Source organism: Lytechinus pictus, chromosome 14 (assembly GCF_037042905.1).
Source record: "Lytechinus pictus isolate F3 Inbred chromosome 14, Lp3.0, whole genome shotgun sequence".
Taxonomy (NCBI): Eukaryota; Metazoa; Echinodermata; class Echinoidea; order Temnopleuroida; family Toxopneustidae; genus Lytechinus; species Lytechinus pictus.
The window spans coordinates 13,995,346-14,009,980 of NC_087258.1; positions in this window are offsets into that span (position 1 = coordinate 13,995,346).

Sequence of the window (14,635 nt, forward strand, 5' to 3'; positions counted from 1 at the left end):
ACGTTGGAAACTAGTTCGATGGAAAGTTGTTGAACAATCAACAATGACACAACGTTGGCAACGTTGGAAACTTGTTAGTTGGAGAGTTGTTGGACAGTCGACAATGGCACAACGATGGAAACTAGTAGGTTGGAGATTAGTTGGATAGTCGACGATGACACAAGGTTGGCAACGTTGGAAACTAGTTCGATGGAAAGTTGTTGAACAATCAACAATGACACAACGTTGGCAACGTTGGAAACTTGTTAGTTGGAGAGTTGTTGGACAGTCGACAATGGCACAACGATGGAAACTAGTAGGTTGGAGATTAGTTGGATAGTCGACGATGACACAAGGTTGGCAACGTTGGAAACTAGTTCGATGGAAAGTTGTTGAACAACCAACTATGGCACAACGTTGTCAAAGCTAGAAACTAGTTCGATGGAGATTTGTTGGATAGTCGACGATGGCACAACGTTGGAAACTGGTAGATTGGAGATTAGTTAGATAGTATACAATGACACAACGTTGATAAAGCTGGAAACTAGTTAGATGGGAGGTTGTTGAACAACTGACACTGGCACAACGTTGGAAACTGGTAGATTGGAGATCAGTAGGATGGTCGACGATGACACAACGTTGGCAACGTTGGAAAGTTGTTGAACAACAGACAATGGCACAACATTGGAAACTAGTGTGTTGGAGATTTGTTGGACACGGCCAATAACGTCACAACGTTGGAAACGCGTGTTTGATTGGATAGGTGTTGAACAGCCAACAAAGGCACAGCGTTGACTACGTCGGAAACTAGTTCGATGGAGAGTTGCTGAACAACCGACAAAGGAACAACGTTGGAAACTATTTTCTTGGAGATTTGTTGGACAGTCGACAATGGCACAACGTTGACAAAGTTGGAAACTAGTTTGATGGAGAGTTGTTGAACAACGGACAATGGCACAATGTGGACAGCGTAATTGGAATAGTTTATTGGAGAGTTGTTGACAGTTAACATTGACACAATGTTGGAAACTATAGTTTGTTGGATATTTGTTTGACAGTCAACATAATATCCCGGCATAATATACACAGTGTTGAGAACGTTAGAAACTGGTTCATTGGAGAATTGATAATGATATACAGACGACTATACTCGCATAATTTCCAATGGGGCCAAGGGGGGGGGGTCGATCAAGTAAGTTTGCTTGTCTATCCATGTCACCCTTGGTATCCCCCAGCAATAAGGGGAAAAGAAATCGAGAGAGAAGGAACATAATGGGAAGGGAAAGAGGAACTAAAACTAAGTCTAAGGGGAAAACAAAAATAAAGATGGGGTAGAATAGAGAGGCTGCATGCACCGGGGGATGCAAATGTGTCGATTAATGTAGAAAAAAAAGGAGAAAAACAGGAAAAAAATGTAGTTCAAGACCAGAATTTCCAGAAACGCCCTCGTCCTTTGCAGCTGGCTAGGCCTTTTCACAGTAAGTACGAGATATATCATAGGCCTACCGTCACATAACTAAAAGAAATTGAAGAAGGAAATACAAGCATCAAATGTGCCTATTTAAAAATACCATACTATTCTGACGTCGGACTCCTTCTGTCATGTGTGTGTAGTCTGCTTCCTTCAATTTTGAACTTGAAGAATCTGGCAGAATTTGGACTGGATAGTGGATATAGACAATTAAATTCCAGAATATCTAGTGATCTGGAACAGTACTTATAAGCTGCATATTTAGGACCTACAATCTACAGTGGAATTTTCTTTGCACTTGCAGATAATCGGTAACTGCAACCATTGATCCCCTCCGAAAGATCCCGGAGTCAGCTTCTGTGCGCGTACAGTCCGACGCTAGTATATTGATGTAAGTAGTAGTAAAGTAGTACTTAACACCAGTCACTGCACAGTATAACATACTAACTAACCTCGTAATTAGCTTGTGTGAGTGACTAATACTAACCTCGCAATACGTGTGAGTGGGAACGAGTATGCGATACCAAGGGCAAGGCAACAGTCATTGGATGATTTTCAAGTACAGTGTTGAAATCTGGTGTTGGTGTAACCCAGGCCAGGGAGCTCCGGCCCGCGCAGCGGGCCGGAGCCCAGGGGAGCGTTTCATCAATATTTTCATCCGACAAGTTGTCAGATCTGACATCTTTCCATGATTTTGATTGGCTGAGAGACACTGTTCCTATGGTAACTGTCGGATAAAATGGGACTTGTCGGATAAAACGTCCGACAAGTCCTTTCATGAAACGCCCCCCTGGAGCTTACCGTGTAATTCACCATACCCACGGTAGTAGCGTGAAGTATGGTCTAAATAATTATCTGAATAAATAGTTAAAACAGAAATTAAGCACTTACCACGATTATATGGATGAAGGTCTAACGAGTGGCAGCTTCCTGACATCGAGGCACAGACTGGAACCTCAAAAAACGAAAAGTTCTGTCGCGGTAGCTCTCCTCTTTCAGAATTCAAAACAAAATGGCCGATTGAGACCGAGGCTAATAGCACTAGCGCATATAGACTTTGTCAAATTCGCGCATGCGCCCTACAACCTCGGTACCGGTCTCGAACGGCCATTTTGCTATGAATTCTGAAAGAAGGAGAGCTACCGCGACAGAACTTTTCGTTTTTTGAGGTTCCAGTCTGTGCCTCGATGTCAGGAAGCTGCCACTCTTTAGACCTTCATCCATATAATCGTGGTAAGTGCTTAATTTCTGTTTTAACTATTTATTCGGATAATTATTTAGACCATACTTCACGCTACTATACCGTGGGTATGGTGAATTACACGGTAAGCCCCTGGGCTCCGGCCCGCTGAGAGGGCCGGAGCTCCCTGGGTTAGTGTTGGTGTTGTGACAACACCGTACTTGAATCAGGCTGGTGTTGATATTGACATCGGAAAATATGGTGTATTTCCGGCAGTTTGTGTTGAAGGCTGGTGTTGATTGTCATCTGCTGAACCCAAAACTGCACTGTGGCTGCATGGTGTTGATGATCTACAAGCAATTTCCCCATTCAGCAACACCGACCCCCAGGGATTGGGAGAATCGTGATTTAAAGTTCAGTGTTGGTGTTGATGAACTGTAGTTCACGAACAGGGGGCGAACACGACGAACCATCTCCGTAAAATTATCTTTTACATTTAAGATGCGAGCAAATCATTAGAGTTTTAATACATTTCAATGAAAAATAATATTACGCTTGGTGTTGGAGCTCAGTTCAGCAGCCCTTTCACGCTCTCAACACCGTACACCGTACTTGAAATCACCCAATGACTTGCTACCTGGCATTCCTGCCTTATTTATTATACGCTGCCTTGAATTGACCTGGTCGGTCCTGCCTGGCCTAGCCTGGACCGAGTGTTTTCCAACTGCAGTCAAACCTGTAGTTGCTATGTGAGGCATGCTACACTTAACGCTGAAATATCATTTAATAGTTATGGCACGAGCGAGACTAGGCCATGGCCATGCATATTGAGATATCAGTTGACTTCTATCTTAATCAAAAAGAGGCACTCTTTAGTTACAGTAGGCAGTAGCTACGTTACTCTGAGTGAGGCCAAGTTACGCGACCTCCTTTTTAGATTTTGTAAATACTGAGAGACTGCAATTACACATGTGAGTTTTTGTGATGATTACTGACGTTGCAATTGGCATTGCATACCGAGTCATCAAACAATTGTAGACAGAAACAGAGATTGCAACTCGCAAGAAAATGTAATACATCTTAATTCTTATTACATATGCATATGTTTTTTTGGTATAAGTCTTGTTTGAGAAAAAGAGGATGTCAAAAAAGTTTGAATGCTACAAAGGCCTCAATAAATATCACACGTAATTCTCTTGATTCCTCTTAATTATGTTAAGAGACTTGTAACAGAAAGAATGAAAAGAAATGAATAGCTGTAATAATAGTTGTAATGTTTTTTGATAGAATCATGAACAGGTGACAGATGATGATGGCACAGTGTTGAAAACTGTTTGATGGAGATGGCGCATCGTTGGATTTGTTTAAAATTAGACCAACAAAGAATCAACGTTACAACAACATTTAACCGATATTAGACAAACATTGAATCAACGTTTACGCCAACGTTGGACTAACATTGGACTAAAGTTGAATCAACTTTCCATCAACATTGGACCAACATTATACCAACGTTGGATCAACGTCACCCAACGTTGGACCAACATTGGACCAACGCTGCCATACCTGCCTCATCTGGACAATGATTATGCACTCATGAATATTCATTACATCAGTAAATGACCAAAATTTTAGGTAATATTGCTATAATAGTTAGAGTATTTATGTTTATTCAATATTTCCACCATGAAAAGTTTCAGAAAAGTATGTGGCTCCATTACCATATCATTTATAATCAAAACATATTATTCTAAGTGAAATATTCAAGGTTAAGTGTGGAAAATTATATTAACTGTATTCTGCCAAGTATAGCAAAGTTGCTCTATATATAGGAGTCAATGACAGGATACAGTGGATAGGTGTAGGATGATAGGAATAGGATATAGGATTAGGATGTAGGATTTTAGGATAGGATAAGACATGATGATAAAGATTAGAGTGTAGAGTTGTAATGGTGGACTTCACCTTGAAACCAATTAATGTTTTGTTAATTACTGCCATACGTTGGAATAACGCTGGAGCAATGTTGGAGCAACGTTGTGACAACGTTGTAACAATGTTGGAGCAATGTTGCCAGACAACGTTGGAGCATTGTTGCTGGACAGCGTTGAACCAACGTTGTAAACATAGTTGGACTGACGATGTATGCAAGTGCACGTCCATCGCTGCTTCAACGTTGCCCATCAACGTTGCAGCAACTCAGCCGACATTATACCAACGTTGGAGCATTGATGGTGGACAACGTTGAACTGACGTTGGAAATGTTGTTGGTCTGACGATGTATGGACGTGCACTTCTATCGATGATGCAACGTTGCTTACCAACGTTGTAGCAATGTTGTATTTGACTATTTAGCCAACATTGGATCAACGTTGCCAGACAACGTTGAAATATTGTTGCTGGACAACGTTGAACTGACGTTGGAAATGTTGTTGGTCTGACGATGTATGCGCGTGCACTTCTATCGATGATGCAACGTTGGCCTGCCAACGTTGAGGCAACGTTGGGAAAAAATTTCCCAACGTTGATCCAACGTTGGTCCAACGCTGTATTGTTACCTGGGTAGGTTTCGTCGTTGTGATTAATTGTGGCCATGAGCTCGTGATGGCCATCATAAGCACATCAAGAAAATATGTTAAGCTACCAATTAAATGAAAGCTTTGTCGATTGAACGAGCTAGTCCATTCATTGGTCAAGCTCAAAGCAAAGGTATAATATGCCTACTGTACCCGATCATTGTCGAAGCCGGGAATTGTTAGTGAGATAATTCCCTGGTCGATCAGAGGGTATTTCAAGAAGAATTTTCACAGTGATCTTCATCACAACCGTGTTACAAGCTATGAACATCCTTGCATCTGATTGGCTGGTACCAACTTTGTCAATGTAAATCACTGACAATGTACGTGTGTCGTGAAAATTCTCTGGTATAATTACAACCGGGACCATGGAATTCTGTAGACGTACATGGATTGTATAAGCTCCGATATAGGCTCGTACAGCTTCGATAATTATGTGAACTTGATCTTCTGCTCTCTGTCTCTCTCCAGAGGCTGAGTTTCTTCATCTATGGATATGGTGGCAATGTAAGTCAACTCTCATTCATGCACTGTATACAGTAGTTGAAAATGTTAGGCCTATATTCATTTAGAAATTAGAGAGAGAGAGAGGGGGGGGGGGGGATCGAGAGGGGGAGAGGGGATCCTGCACTTTATCAAAGAACATTTTTGCAGTATCTCATTTCATTATCACCACTTTTAATTAATGTAGTATACACAGGCCTAGGTATATAGTTTCCGAAAATCATGAAATTCCCAGGATTTTAGGCATTTCGATCTTTTATTTTATTCTTGTATACTTTATAATTGCACATTATGATAATTTAGTTAATTTTGCAATTCATTTATAGACAGTTGCTATATAGGCCTAGATACAAACAGGCCTACACTGTTAAAACGCTGTTAAAATATTAAGCACTTTGTATAAGCCCGTCACTCTAACATCTACTGTTGTACTGTTTAAACTTTTTTTTAATAAGTTGTTTGAAAAGTTTGATCAAATATATCAAGTTTAAACAACTTGTTCTTCTTCTTCTTCTTTTTAGTCTGCTTCCTTCAATCCTGAAGATTCTTGCAGATTCTTAGAGTGACAGTCATGGTGTCTAAAAGTCCTTTTAATGGGAAATTATTTAATTTCATAAAATATTCAATCTTGTTATGTGGTTTCAGAAAACAATGTAATGAGACCACGGTGATAATATTTTCCAAGAGTTACTTGATTAACATCTGATGTCAGTTAATGACCTTTATATCAATTTCCATTCCTTTTTTATTCTCAAAAGTATCATGAATGTATTTGTTGGTGCAGTATATTGTATGCACATTTGTTGTCGATTTTTAGGCATCTGTAGGAAAATAGAGAAAAATAACAATCACTAATCATTATTATGTTTTCTAAGATGATAGGATTACTTGAATTTACAAGACATTGGCATGAATCCCGGGAGATTGGGATATTACCCCCCCCCCCCCATCCCCCTTCGGAGATGTCTTATATCACCCTACACTTTCGAGACAGAAGCGGCAAATTTAAAATAAAAATACTACTGTATAATGCGTAGATTCATCTGCCGTTAGATGCTTAAATTCATCCAACTTTGCATTTATCAAAAGCGCAAATTTCTCTGGCAGTCTCTGTATTTGGTATTGCAAAGGTAATCTGCAGCATCGTGTAAGTGTGGTTGTATTGAGTCATTAATGAATAATATGATTCAAACGAATTTTACAATAAAGTTATAATTTTAAACATAAACCAATCGAAGCACCCTTTAAGTAAATAGGGGATCCTAGGTATCTGTAGGAAGGCACGGTTCCAAACTTTTTTTTGGTTATGGGGGGATTCTAGAGGCTTTAGGAAATTTTTGACATTTACAAGATAAACTGCCTGCCATGGGCAGCATGAGGTGGGAGACTATACTTACTGATCGGGTGAAATTTGTGTCTTTAATACCAGACCGCTCCCGGTGATATTTCAATATTAGTAACCTTTTCATTTTTAAAATCGTATATATACAACAATAATAAAAGCAAGTAATTGTTGCTTGGGAAGTGAAGTTTTGCAGGGACCATAAATATAATGTAGGCATCATGTGGGTATCCCCTTAATCTGAATGCGAACGGTACGCCTATAATCATGTTTTTTCCAAGGATTGTGAGCACTGGTGTAATGATGGGGGTGGCTTAATCGGGTCCATGCCATCCAAAAGTTTCACGAACAAGAAAAATAGAAGAGGAGAAAAAGAAAGAAAAGGACATGGAAAGGGTGAAATACTATCTTTTCAATATTATATCAAAATCAACATGAATTCTTATGCAAATGGTGGGATTTTTCTTCTTTTATTCTCTTAATCGAGGTATTTATTCACAATAATATGTACATGTATACAAACAATTATAAAAAATCAATTTAATTCAATAATGCAATAATTTTTTGAATATCACATTTTTTTCAAAATTCCGAAGTTGCTTTTTTGTTTACATAAACTTTCTAAATGAAAACCACTGTAAGCTTGAATTCAATCCATAAAGAATTTGAATCATATTTTTTCCTTTGAATATGCTTTTTATATAATTTCGATATATAACAAATTGAGCAATAACACAAAATAGATTACACATAACATGGCTGGAATTTGTAGATCATAACCTGTAATTAATGTTTTTCGTCTATAGAAATAATAATCTAAATCTGAAAATATAAAATACCAATCTTTCTATATATAATCTTCCAAAATAATCGAACATATTCACGATACAGTATGAAATGAAAAGTGGTATCAACTTCTCCACAAATGTTGCATGTGTTGTTTTTTTACTATACATGGCACTTAAATAAATTGAGGGTAAAATCCTGTTCAAAAATTTAAACTGAATTGTCTAATTCTGTTATCTATAATTAAATGCAACTTAAAATAAGATACCTGGTTCCAATTAAAGGAAACTGGTAATGAGAAAAGATTAGACCAAAAGAATACAATGCCTGGATCTTCAGATACCTCCGCACATAATAATGAATATATCTTTCTTGTAGGTTAAGAATCTAGAGTTATTTGTACTCCACTTTTTAATGAAATTAAAATTCGTTCACTTTTTTTTAGATCGATTAGATCATTCTCCTTAAACAACTTATTCAACCAATAGACAGGAAAAGACTTTCTTAATTTAGCATATTCTTAATCAAATAAAAGCTGAAAAGAATAGACAGATTTATTCAAAATATTTGGTGCTAACCACTGACGATTTTTTATAACATCTTTTACCCTAATTATACCTGCATGCTTCCATTTCTCAAATACCAACATACGTTTAATAAAAGTTATATTGCTGTTATTCCAAATGATTTCATTTTCAATGTTTTTTTACTCCAAATCTTAACTTAGACCAGCTACAAAGAAAATCATGGTAAAAACTAGGTAGATTTGCTTTTGTACAAAGATAATGCATAATCTTTTTTTGATATATTGTATTCAAAACATAAAGGAATTTCATCAATCTTTGATAACCAATAATTTAAAAGATATTTCCAACTACGTTCGCTTTGCTCTAATAACTTGTTTATCTTCGCTGCGAGCAAGCGAAGCAAGAGTATTTTCCCACCTCGTGGGAAAATACTTGCTTCGCTTGCTCGCAATGTTTTAGAACTCTTGCTTTATCCACCATATCTGGTATTCTCAAAAGTTTTTGCTCATTGCGCCACCGATTGTGAGAATGTATATACTATAAAGTTCATTTCTGTCTAGGAGATGGTGTCCTATGAATGGTAAATTGCCAATTCAATCAGTCTAATGTCATTACGTCCATCAATATTCGTCCAACAACCATTTGGTCCAGTGACCATCTGTTCCAATCATCACTTCGTCTCATAACCCGTTTGTCAATGATCATTTCGTCTCATAACCATTTGGTCTAATATTCATTTTATTTTCATTCATTTCGCCCAATTCAAACTTAGTCCAATTAGACCAAATGGTATATGAACTAAATGGCCATTGGACCAACTGGTTATAGGAAGAAATGGTGAGTGGACGAAATGGCAATTAGACCATAAATATAGTGGACGAACTGATGGTAGACCAAATAATACTTAGGAGTTGGTAATGGGACAAATTTGTGTAAGACCAATCGAACATTTGTAAAATGTTGTTAATTTCTGTCTGGGAGATGGTATCCTGTGAATGATCAGCCTACTGGGCTTGCCTCATAAAATGAAGGAGAACGGAACGCCCAGACAGATTAATATATATTTTTTTTTATTTTTTTTTACTTGTAAAATGTAGTTAATTTTTGTCTGTGAGATGGTGTCCTGTGAATGATGAACCTACTGGGCTTGCCCCTTAAAGTGTAGGAGAACGGAACGCCCAGACAAATCATTGTAACTATTTTTTTTTAGTATTTGTAAGAATATAGCTAATTTCTGTCTGGGAGATGGTATTCTGTAAATGATAAGCCTACTGGGCTTGCCCCTTAAAGTGTAGGAGAACGGAACGCCCAGACAGATTATTATCGGTTTTTTTTTATTTTTAGTATTTGTAAGAATGTAGTTAATTTCTGTCTGGGAGAAGGTATCCTGTGAATGATGAGCCTACTGGGCTTGCCCCTTAAAGTGTAGGAGAACGGAACGCCCGGACAGATTATTATCATTTTTTAAATTTTAGTATTTGTAAGAATGTAGTTAATTTCTGTCTGGGAGATGGTATCCTGTGAATGATGAGCCTACTAGGCTTGCCCCTTAAAGTGTAGGAGAACGGAACGCCCAGACAGATTATTATTATATATATTTTTTTTAAGTATTTGTAAGAATGTAGTTAATTTCTGTTTGGGAGAAGGTATCCTGTGAATGATGAGCCTACTGGGATTGCCCCTTAAAGTGTAGGAGAACAGAACGCCCAGACAGATTATTATCATTTTTTAATTTTTAGTATTTGTAAGAATGTAATTCATTTCTGTCTGGGAGAAGGTATCCTGTGAATGATGAGCCTACCGGGCTTGCCCCTTAAAGTGTAGGAGAACGGAACGCCCAGACAGATTATCTTTTTTTTCTTTTAGTATTTGTAAGAATGTAGTTAATCTCTGTCTGGGAGATGGTATCCTATGAATGATGACCCTACTGGGCTTGCCCCTTAAAGTGTAGGAGAACGGAACGCCCAGACAGATTATCTTTTTTTTCTTTTAGTATTTGTAAGAATGTAGTTAATTTCTGTCTGGGAGATGGTATCCTGTGAATGATGAGCCTACTGGGCTTGCCCCTTAAAGTGTAGGAGAACGGAATGCCCAGACAGATAATTATCCTTTTTTTTAGTATTTGTAAGAATGTAGTTAATTTCTGTCTGGGAGATGGTATCCTGTGAATGATGACCCTACTGGGCTTGCCCCTTAAAGTGTAGGAGAACGGAACGCCCAGACAGATGATCATTTTTTCTAGTATTTGTAAGAATGTAGTTAATTTCTGTCTGGGAGCTTGCCCCTTAAAGTGTAGGAGAACGGAACGCCCAGACAGGTGATCATTTTTTTTCTAGTATTTGTAAGAATGTAGTTAATTTCTGTCTGGGAGATGGTGTCCTGTGAATGATGAGCCTATTCGGCTTGCCCATTAAAGTTTAGGAGAACAGAACGCCGAGACAGATTATCATTATTTCTTAATTCTTAGTATTTGTAAGAATGTAGTTAATTTCTGTCTGGGAGATGGTATCCTGTGAATGATGAGCCTACTGGGCTTGCCCCTTAAAGTGTAGGAGAACGGAACGCCCAGACAGATTATCTTTTTTTTTCTTTTAGTATTTATAAGAATGTAGTTAATTTCTGTCTGGGAGATGGTGTCCTGTGAATGATGAGCCTACCGGGCTTGCCCCTTAAAGTGTAGGAGAACGGAATGCCCAGACAGATAATTATCCTTTTTTTTAGTATTTGTAAGAATGTAGTTAATTTCTGTCTGGGAGATGGTATCCTGTGAATGATGACCCTACTGGGCTTGCCCCTTAAAGTGTAGGAGAACGGAACGCCCAGACAGATCATCTTTTTTATATTTTAGTATTTGTAAGAATGTAGTTAATTTCTGTCTGGGAGATGGTGTCCTGTGAATGATGAGCCTACCGGGCTTGCCCCTTAAAGTGTAGGAGAACGGAATGCCCAGACAGATAATTATCCTTTTTTTGAGTATTTGTAAGAATGTACATATAGTTAATTTTTGTCTGGGAGATGGTATCCTGTGAATGATGACCCTACTGGGCTTGCCCCTTAAAGTGTAGGAGAACGGAACGCCCAGACAGATTATCTTTTTTTTCTTTTAGTATTTGTAAGAATGTAGTTAATTTCTGTCTGGGAGATGGTATCCTGTGAATGATGACCCTACTGGGCTTGCCCCTTAAAGTGTAGGAGAACGGAACGCCCAGACAGATTATCTTTTTTTTTCTTTTAGTATTTGTAAGAATGTAGTTAATTTCTGTCTGGGAGATGGTGTCCTGTGAATGATGAGCCTACCGGGCTTGCCCCTTAAAGTGTAGGAGAACGGAATGCCCAGACAGATAATTATCCTTTTTTTGAGTATTTGTAAGAATGTACATATAGTTAATTTCTGTCTGGGAGATGGTATCCTGTGAATGATGACCCTACTGGGCTTGCCCCTTAAAGTGTAGGAGAACGGAACGCCCAGACAGATTATCTTTTTTTTTTCTTTTAGTATTTGTAAGAATGTAGTTAATTTCTGTCTGGGAGATGGTATCCTGTGAATGATGACCCTACTGGGCTTGCCCCTTAAAGTGTAGGAGAACGGAACGCCCAGACAGATAATTATCTTTTTTTTTTGTATTTGTAAGAATGTAGTTAATTTTTGTCTGGGAGATGGTGTCCTGTGAGTGATGAGCCTACCGGGCTTGCCCCTTAAAGTGTAGGAGAACGGAATGCCCAGACAGATAATTATCTTTTTTTTTTTGTATTTGTAAGAACGTAGTTAATTTCTGTCTGGGAGATGGTGTCCTGTGAATGATGAGCCTACTGGGCTTGCCCCTTAAAGTGTAGGAGAACGGAACGCCCAGTCAGATTATTACCACTTTTTTTAATGTTTAGTTTTTTTTTAATGTAGTTAATTTCTGTCTGGGAGATGGTGTCCTGTGAATAATGAGCCTACTGGGCTTGCCCCTTAAAGTGTAAATGGAACGCCAAGTCATATATTTATCTATTTTAAAAAAAGTTTAGTTTTTGTAAGAATGTACTTAATTTCTGCCCTGTGAAGGGCCTGCGGATAGAGTAAAAACGCTGTTTAAAAGTAAAATCCACCCCCAACAGCAAGTTGATTTGAATAAAAAGAGGAAAATCCAGGAAGTGTATCACTGAAAATTGTATAAAAATCGGATGTAAAAGAATATTAATTATGGCATTTTAAAGTTTTGCTTAATTTCACAAAACAGTTATAGTAATACACATCCTGGTCTCTATTCAAATGAGGGGACATAGATGCCACATACTATTTTTGTGTGTATTTTATTACCTTCAAATATTGAATTTTTCTCTTCATTGTCATGTGAAACAAAGTTTTCATTCTCCTTAAACATATAGAAAACATATAAAATCAGTTACCACACTTTATGGTTCAGTCAAGTTGGTCCACATTGTCAGATCTGTTAAATTTGAAATATTGTATTATTCAAAACATAAAAAAAAAAAGAAAAAGTGAGTGAGGGACATCATCGACTCTGTCATTTGCATGTCACTGAGTTTAGCATAAATTATAACTGTTTTGTGAAATATAAGCAAAACTTGAAAATGTTTTAACTATCTTAGTTTACTTTCGATCGTGATGAAGTTTTCAGCGTTATGCTTGTTTGATTTTTCTCTATTCAAATCAACATTGTATTCGGGTTGACTTGTCCTTTGAATATTTCTTTATACCACACTGTTTATTGTGAACTTTCAGTAGTTTAAATTGTTTAAACAAGTGTTTAAAATCTTCAACAAAAAGTTTAATTTTCAATAGTTAAATTTTCAATAAAATATGCCTGTTTATTTGAAACAAATAATGTAACGTTTCTAATGTAAACATGGTAAACAGCGTTATATAAGAAAATATAAAAAGGGTGTTTTTTTTTTGGGGGGGGGGTGAATAATGAGCCTTCTGGGCCTGCCCCGTAAAGTGTAGGAGAACGGAACACTAAGTTTGAGTAATTTTTTGTTAATTTTAACTGTTTGTAAGAATGTAGTTAGCGTTCACAAGACACCATTTCTGACTGTTTTGATGGTTTTTATTGTTACATACTGACCGTGCATATCAATAGGCGACGGAGCGAAGCGAACGAGCAAAATTTCAGTTGCTGGGAGACCGAATGATGCCCAAAATTGTGATGTTTTTTTTAAACCAAAACGCGAGTATGAAGATTAGACAGTCAAAATGTATTTAATGAAAACTTATTTACTCGTTGGTTTCAGGTGAGATGAGAATAGAACAAGATGCCATCAGGCCACACCCTCTTCCGAAAATAGATAGATAAATAGATGGATGGAAAGATAGATAGGTAGATAGATAGATGGATAGCGAGATAGATAGATAAATAGATTGGTAGATAGATAGATAGGTAGCGAGATAGATAGATAGATAGATAGACGGATAGAAAGATAGATAGGTGGATAGATATATAGATAGATATGTAGGTAGATAGATAGATAGATAAATATATAGATAGGTAGGTAGATAGATAGAGAGATATATAGATAGGTAGATAGATAGATAGATAGGTAGGTAGATAGATAGATAGATATACTAGGTAGATAGATAGATAGATATATAGATAGGTAGATAGATAGATAGGTAGGTAGGTAGATAGATAGGTAGGTAGGTAGATAGATAGATAGATATATAGATAGGTAGATAGATAGATAGGTAGGTAGATAGATAGATAGATAGATATACTAGGTAGATAGATAGATAGATAGATATATAGATAGGTAGATAGATAGATAGATAGATAGATAGGTAGGTAGATAGATAGATACATGTAGGTAGGTAGGTATAGGTAGATAGATAGATAGCGAGATAGATAGATTGGTAGATAGATAGGTAGGTAGATAGATAGATAGCGAGATAGATAGATAGATAGGACATAGAAGGGAAGTGGGGAAACAGAGAGAGAGAGAGAGAGAGGGGGGGGGGGGGGGAGAGCGGCGGATCCAGTATTGACCAGTTTGGGGTCCTAAAAGGACCTCTTTTCTAAGTGTAATCACTTCAGTCACACCCCTTCGGATCCTAGGGGAGGGAGCAAAACAAGTATATACTTCACTTTAATTTTTCTACTCTGATAAAAATAATTTAAACAACGCTGTTTACTATGTGAATTGCACAGTAGTTGTTTAAACAGTTTAAACAAGTGTTTAAAATCCTAAACGACCATGCTAAATTATTTAAACTCTTTAAGATTTTAACGCATATTTAAAATGTTTAAACAACTACTGTGCGATTCAAAT